Here is an 8,056-nt window from a genome sequence, read left to right on the forward strand (position 1 = left end):
TTGGCGATTGCTGACGACCGGACGTTCAACGGCCGTCCCGGGTTATACAGGTTTCGCGACAACGGCGCGAGGCTCTCGATAGCCGGTTTGTGCCCGGTCCCGACTATCAATCATACAGCGTGGGACGTCCGTATGCGTCCGCCCCCTTTAGTCAGCAACCCTCTGAGCCCTAGCTCCTGATGTCCTAGCTCTTATAGGCCGTCCGTTCGTTTCTGTGACCACACCGGTATCGACTAGGCTATGATTCCTGATTACCGGAGGATTATGCGAGTGGTCCGTATGTGTACCTCTCGGTACTGTCCGGTCCCTACCGTACAGACGTAAACATTTTACCATTTTATATTTTTATTTTAATTTTGAGCTTGTTCATGTAAACAAAAGGAACAAATATCTAAAATAATACTTGTGAAACCAATATAAGTTTCTCATAATAATTAAACTTTAAAATCTTCATATAAAATATTTAACTGATATACATAATTACAAATAGTATTGAGAAAATGAATGCTTATTACAAAATAGTGATTTAGAACTTAATGGTAGTTTAAACTTAGTTTATATTCTCGTAATTTACTTTATGTTGTTCACTTTAAAAATAATTTATGATTAAGAGAATATATTTCTTTCATTTTACCGAATTGTTCTTTGTAAATATTATATATATATATATATATATATATATATATATATATATATATATATATATATATATATATATATTATTGTTCCAAAATATTCACCAATAACTTTATAACCAATGAGCTCGGTTTTATTTCATGGTTTCTTATATGTAAAAATATTAAATACTTTTGTTCAATGGATAAAAATAATTTAATTTTTTGGATAATGATATTTAGATAATATTTTTTTGACAATATTTAAATATTGATAACGTGTCAATTTGTGATTAGTAAAAAATTATTCCACGATAATGTTTATGATTATTATTACTGATTGTAAAATAATTTTTGACCAAACACATATTGACACGTAATCAATGTTCAAATATTATAAAAAAATATTATCTAAATATCATTATATTTTTTTTTTACTGTCATTCCACATTTTTCTATCCTGATAATAGTCCTTCAAGTAAGGCGACATCTGTCTCTGGATGGTTTATTTTGTCATTTTATAATTTTTGCTTTCCAAAATACCCATTCGCTTATGGCGTCACTTGTCCGTTGGAATGGGTTTTTCGTCATTTTAGGAAGCTTTTATTCTGCTATTTTTAAAACTTAGCATAAAGGTATAAAATGATGAATTTACCCTTCTCTATTGTTCTGGAACTTTTGTTTTGCATTGGTTTGATGGTCTTTGTCTTTCTCCGAAAATTCGAAGTGACCAGATTGGCCTTAACATTACGTGGTCTTCTTTGGTTTTTCTGTATTTTTACCTTTCCCGCTCACTGTTTTCTTCTCCCAACTCAATCTGATTCGAAATCTCTGCAAATCAGTGATAAATGTATATTGGGGTTTAGGTTGTTTTCTTCCTAAAGTTATGAGGTTTCCGTTAAAGGATGTAGAGACCACAGACTCACTTCATAAGGTTAGATGTTCCTTAACACCATTTCTACAAAGCTCTATAATGGTTTTTCCATTATTTATTTTTTGATTATGGCTTTTCGATTATTTATGGCATTTGTGTTGTTACTGGTGCCAATATTGTGTTTATGGTTCAAGTGTTGAATAAATAGGCTTTTATTTTTCTATTTGTCTCTTTCATTTTGGTAACTGGTTTTTGTTTATGCATTCATTGTCCTTGAAGTGCTTGAATGTCTTCTGCGGTTTGATTTGTTCTATGAATTTTTGTAAGTTGTACTGTTACGAAGTCTAGAATTTTGAAGTTCTACTGTTTGGAGTATCCCTTTTTGTGTGATTCGAACACTATCTTTAAGGTTTTCATGATTTCCAAATTTCCTTTTATAATTTCTTTTTATTCTAAGTTCGTTTTTGTGTGCTCCAAACACTGTATTTATGGTTTTCATAGTTTGCATGTTTTGTAATTTGTTGAGTTTAAAATGGTTCGCTGTAGTTACAGTATAAGCTTTTGTGGCCTAAAAAATATGGGACTTAAAGGATGAGGTAACATGTTTTTCCGATTAAGGTTGATTAGTAATTGATGTAATGGTAAAATGTTTCATCTGACAATGTGGTATTATGATTTTTGGTTGACAAATTTTGACATATATATAAAATGTTGTTTCTTTTAGTTGAATTTTTGTGATAATGTTTACATTAACTTGCTTTTGTGAGTTCAAGATTAAAACAAATGTAAGAGTTTTTATACTAACAATTTCTACATTCTTTTGAAATATGATGATTCTTAATTTTTTAACAGATTTATTTTGTTTTAAAAAAAAATCTCAGTAATGTGTTGACTTGTTACTTTTACGAAATTGAAGCAAAAGATAAAAGCAAACTTTACTAATTATGTTTCAATACAGTATGGGATTCATGTATTCTTGGAATTGAGTAGTTATGGATGGGATTCATGTATTCTTGGAATTGAGTAGTTATGGATTTTCTTAATTTAGGTTTGTTTATGTATTGTCAACACCCAATTTCGATCAGATAAATAAATAAATAAAAATCGATTTTATCTTATTTTATTTTATTTTACTCTTATTGTAAATTTATTTTATGTTTGAGTTATTGTATTTTATTATATTTATTTTATTTTATTTTTTCTTTTCTTTCGTTGTTATTATATTTTACTTTTTTATATTTTATTTTATTTTATTTTTGTTTTTACGTTATCTTTTTATTATTTTAATTTTTTAATTTTATTCTCGTTATTAGTTTATTTTACTATATTTTATTTGGTTTTTTTTTATAAAAAAAAAGGAAAAAAAAACAAACAACAAAAATCCCAAAGTCAACTAAGCTTCCCCTCAGGATGACAACGCAGTTGGCAGCAGTGCTTACCATCCTGCATCGCACAGTAATGCTTAAATTGTGTATATGCAATGACACTGAGAAAAGGTCTGTTCCTCAAACCAAAAATCCCTACACAATACCTGTAATCAGATACTAAAGGGAAAGGATATTTGAACCATTTGGCGATTCAATCAAATTGATACATGAGAAGAGGAAAAAGACAAACTTAAAACCCTGGAAATAGAGATTTCGACCAAGCTGCCTAGAAAGAACAAGAACGATATATCATGATACACCATCACAAGGAAAAAAAGAGGGCACAGAAAGAGAACAATACACAGAGCACATCACAGCAAGAGGTCACGGGGGAATATCATTACCACCTACCCAAGAGAATACTGGAAAAGAGAATCAAAAAGGAAGGTCTAAAAGCCGCAGAGGAGTCCTGAGGCTGCAAGTATTGAAGCTGCAAAGGAGTCTTGAAGCTGCAAAGGATTCTTGAGGCTGCAAAGGATTCTTGAGGCTGCAAGTCCTGAAGCTGTAGAGGAGTCTTGAAGCTGCGTAGTACAAAAGAGGAACACAACGGCCAAATTTCCACGACATCCTTATCGGACTCGGGCAAATTCAAGAGCCATGGAAGGTTGGGAGGAGTCGCATGAATCCCTCAGAGCTGAGGTCAGCCAGCTGAAAGACCAGATCAGCCAAATCTTGGCTGCTCTCGAATCCATGAAGACTGCTGGTGAGTCTTCATCTGCACATGTTGAGGGGACTGCTCGCCCTTGTCCCCCAATGTTCAACGCTGCAAGCCAATCAGTTCCTTTCCCACTGTATGGGTTGCCCCCAGGTTATACTCCTCCCGTAGGAGAATACTCAGAGGTGGAGCACGCCACATTCTCTTTTCCCACGACTGTTAACATACCACCAATCGGCACTCAGGGACCTGTCTTAGTGTCGACTCCCATGATGGGTACGGGAATGAATGAGACCAACGCAACTGATGGAATACGGGTGACCCCAGTACCGCATGTGGTTGCTAAGGAGGATTCTTCAGCCGGAGCTGCACCGCACGCCACGGTGGTTGGGGGATTTAGTAGCCTCGTTGGAGCTACGAGTAGGTTGGAGAGTTTGGAGGCGAGAATGAGAGCTGTCGAGGGGATCGAAAGTTACGGATTTGGGGATGCTGCCAGATTGAGTTTGGTTCCGGGCTTGAAAATTCCGCCTAAGTTCAAGGCGCCGGAGTTTGAAAAGTATAAGGGTAACACTTGCCCTAAAAGCCATGTGACCATGTACTGTAGAAAGATGGCTGCATATGCTCATGATGAGCAGCTACTCATCCACGTTTTCCAAGAAAGTTTGGCTGGGGTAGCGTTGAACTGGTACACCCACCTGGAGCCATCTCGAATTCGTTGCTGGGCGGATCTGGCTGACGCCTTTGTGAAACAGTACGTGTACAACACGCATGTTGCACCAGACCGTCTGCAGCTGCAGAATATGACAAAAAAGGACAATGAAACCTTCAAAGAGTATGCCCAACGATGGAGAGAGTTAGCCGCGCAAGTCGAACCACCTTTGTATGACAAGGAGATGGTGACAATGTTTGTGAATACGCTCCAGCCACCCTTTTATGAACACATGGTTGGGAATGTGTCTGCCAATTTTGCTGATACCATCATAATAGGCGCAAGGATAGAAATCGGGTTGCAGAATGGGAAAATTGCGCGTAGCCCGTCCGCAGATAAAAGCTCCAAGCCACCCAGTTTTAATCCGGGAAAGAAGAAGGAAGGGGATGTGTATGCAGCATCGNCAGTGCCCGTGTGGAGAGGTCAAGCTCCCACTTATAACTATCGACCATATTTAAGCCAACCTTCCTATGTTGCGAATGCCTCGTTTTCTCATCAAAGTAGGCCACGACAACAACAAGGGTATTATCCACCGCAGCGCATCCCAACCGAAACTTGGGGGGCTGGGGCGAACGCGAGCCCAAATCTGAATGTGGGTCAAAATACCAACCCAAAGAGGAATCAGTTTGTTAACTTCACCCCTATCCCTATGACATACGCGAAGTTGTTACCTAACCTGGTCGAAAAGGGCTTGGTCGCCATTTGCCCGATGAAGCCTGTACAACCTCCATACCCTAGGGGTTATGATGCAAATGCCAAGTGTAGTTATCATGGGGGAGGCGTTGGTCACTCGACNGAGGGATGTATGACTTTCAAATATAAAGTACAAGCTCTAATCGATTCTGGGTGGCTGAAGTTTCAAGCAGATAAACCTAGCATTGAGGCTAATCCATTGTCCAGACATGGGGGAACCTCGACAAACGCCATCGAAAATGAAGGATGAAGATGGATCTGAAGGCTCAAGCTTCGTGTGGGCCTACTCCCGGATGCGTAACTCAACAATTAGGAGATTCTGAATTTACCTGTGATGCTTTTGAATAACATGTAATAGTTTTAATTAATCCTATAGCTTTCCCCGGGGCTTTAGGATTCAAAACTTACGGGTTGAAGTTTTAGTTTATATGCTCACCGTGATAATCAAATCGTGTTTGTTTGTGTTTTATCGTCATTTGGCATCCCTCATCTTTTCTCTTGTTTATCTATTCCTTTTTTGCAAATTTAAATAATGCAGATATGACAATGAATGTTTTGAAAATAACAATGTCGATATTTCTAATGTTGAGCACCCTATCAATAATACGGAAGATGATTCAAAACCCTCTCCAAAACTTTGAGATTAGTCGAACGAGGGTCTAAAGAGATGAAACCCCACCAGGAATATGGGATGTTAATGGGAACCCAATTAGAGGAAACTAAGTAGGTTCAAGCCTAATACGACCAGCCTAGTCTCGTTAAAAAAAAAAAGGTCAGCAGTCATGTGTCATGAACAACTGTATCAAGGACGAATGAAGAAGGCATTTCACAAAAAGGAGCATTCAAGGGAGTTTGATGAGGGCGGGCCGACATTAGAAAAATATTTTGCCCATTCAAAAAGATTAGAGGTAAATGGACTCCAAACTATGAAGGGTCATTTGTGATGACAAAAGCATTCTTTGGTGGGGCATTAATTCTCAAAGGGATGAATGGAGAGGAGTTACCGTCACCGCTTAATTCCGATGCGGTCAAAAAATTCTATGTACGATGATTCTGTGATAGGGAANGCTATTAAGGGATATCGACATTGTCTTTAAAGCTTGTTGTAATCTGTAGTCTTATTCGTAATTTTTGTTTACACTTGTTTTGAAGTACTGCATGTCGCGCTGAGCTTTTAGGTGAATAAAAAAATGATGAAAAACAATCAGACACATGTCGGTAAAAGCATCACGGGTATATTCGGTCGGTTCAAGCTTGGTTCTGGTGGATGTCGTGGAAAACAAAAACAAAAAAAAAAAAAACAAGGAAAAGAAGTGAAAAAAAAAGACACATGTTTGATTTCGTTGTCCATAAAGTTGTCCAAGGTATAGTACTTTCAAAAAAAAAAAAGAGTTTTGAAAAATGTCAGTGTTGAGTCTTTTCCTGATTCAAGGTTTTGGGGTAACCGATGTTCTTTCCCTGAAAAAGCATTTGCATTCATACTACTTGAACCCATAACCTTTTCATTCCCCCTCAAAACGAAGGATTGTCACGTATGCAAGTTCTGGGGCAGTGTCCATCATGATTCGTGTACCCAATGATCGTTTGATTGGGAAGATAAAAAATAAATAAAAAGAAAAAAGAAAAATAGGAAGAAAAAGAGAGTAGATTCAATGTGTCAATCGTTACAGAGTTTTGTTTCATGTTTAAGGTCGGGGAAAGTAAGGCAAGCAAACTTCAGAGTGACGTGTGACCATTTTGTTTCTTTCACCCAAATGATAAAAATTTCCAATTGCACCCTNTTGAGCCATAAATTATAATTGTTTTCATCACCCTCGACAAGGATCATTAGCATATCGATGTCAACCTAAAGGGTACATCAAGGGCATCCAAATCAAGGAGAGAATTTCTGGAAAAAGAGAAGGAAAACGAAATGAAAATGAAGTTTCAAAGAAATACACAACAAAGACAACAAAGCAAACGACCAAAAAAGGGGAAGAAAAGAAAATGAAAAAAAAAAACAAACAATGAAAATAAAAGGATGCCCGAAGTTTCAAATCCCTAGAGGCCTGTTGACTTAACACCTTGCAGATGATTCTTGTTAAACTAATTTAACCTTCAAACACTTATTTGGGCCTTCATTATCCGTTTCTTTCATAACCCTCTGCCTTTCAGCCACGATACAAGCTTATTAAAGTCCACGCTGACTGAAGAATGTTTGTCTTGATCTCTCTCACGAACTTAACTGTGGAACAAAATGATGTGACAAATGACACAATCACTTGAAAAAAAAAACAAAAAAGAAGAAAGAAAAGAAGAAGAAGAAAAACCATTGAAAAGAAAAAAAGATGAGAAGTCTCCCCGTCAAACGAGAATCGCTAGACTGGGGCAATCCTTCCTGCCCAAACCTTTCCACTTCTCCAAATCACATTTACCATGCATAGCAAAATTGGGGCAATCCTTGCGAGCCATGCATGTTTAGATATTCACAGGACCTCCCCAAGTGAGGAAATTTCAAATGCTAATGTCACCCACAGATAATCATCCTACCATCTACCTTTCGTATCCATTTTCTACAACTTCTCGGGTTCAAGCTAGTTTTGTTTGCAAAAAGCGTTAAAGGGAATTTGAACCCTGGTTATGCTCTTTTCCTTTTCAAAAGACTTATTACATTATTTTCAGGAAATGCATTTTGGACGTACATTGAGTTCGACGACAGTATTGACAACAGGTTTCAAACATGTGTTTTAAAAAAAAAGAGAGAAAACAAGAAAAAAAAGAAAGAAAAGTGAGAGCACAAAAAAAAAAAGGAAAATGAAACAAATGTCTCATGTGTTTGTGCATTCATGCACCCTCATGACATTATATCATGCATCTCAACGTTTTGCCCATGATTTGCCAATATCTCTTCAAAAATTCGAACCCAAGTTTCTCTACCACAATAGCGCCCCTTTGTACAACAATCGTTGAACCTAATGTTCACTCTTATTCATCCATAGGGTTAGTACACCCTTTCCACGAGGTTAGTACACCTCACATCATTCACCCATAGGGTTAGTACACCCTTTCCACGAGGTTAGTACACCTCACATCATTCATCCATAG

Source organism: Vigna radiata, chromosome 6 (assembly GCF_000741045.1).
Source record: "Vigna radiata var. radiata cultivar VC1973A chromosome 6, Vradiata_ver6, whole genome shotgun sequence".
Lineage (NCBI taxonomy): Eukaryota > Viridiplantae > Streptophyta > Magnoliopsida > Fabales > Fabaceae > Vigna > Vigna radiata.